This window comes from Bombus pyrosoma, unplaced genomic scaffold (genome assembly GCF_014825855.1).
Source record: "Bombus pyrosoma isolate SC7728 unplaced genomic scaffold, ASM1482585v1 HiC_scaffold_4726, whole genome shotgun sequence".
NCBI classification, from domain to species: Eukaryota; Metazoa; Arthropoda; class Insecta; order Hymenoptera; family Apidae; genus Bombus; species Bombus pyrosoma.
Genome location: NW_025219986.1, coordinates 2,358,963 through 2,359,346, shown reverse-complemented (window position 1 = coordinate 2,359,346; position 384 = coordinate 2,358,963).

The following is a 384-nucleotide window of genomic DNA, read 5'->3' as shown; positions in this document are numbered from 1 at the left end:
CGTAATACTACATAACGTTATACGTTATAACGTATTAACATATATTGTTATACGTTATAACGTAACACTACATAACCTTATACGTCATAACGTATTACCATATAACGTTATACGTTATAACGTAATGCTATATAACGTTATACGTTATAACGTAATACTACATAACGTTATACGTCATAACATATTACCATATATCGTTATACGTTATAACGTAACACTACATAACGTTATACGTCATAACGTTATGCTACATATCGATACACGTTATATCTTAGTACTACATTACGATATATGTCATAACGCATTACCATATTTCATTATACGTTATAACGTAATGCTATATAACGTTAAACGTTATAATCTGCTACCATATAACGTTACACG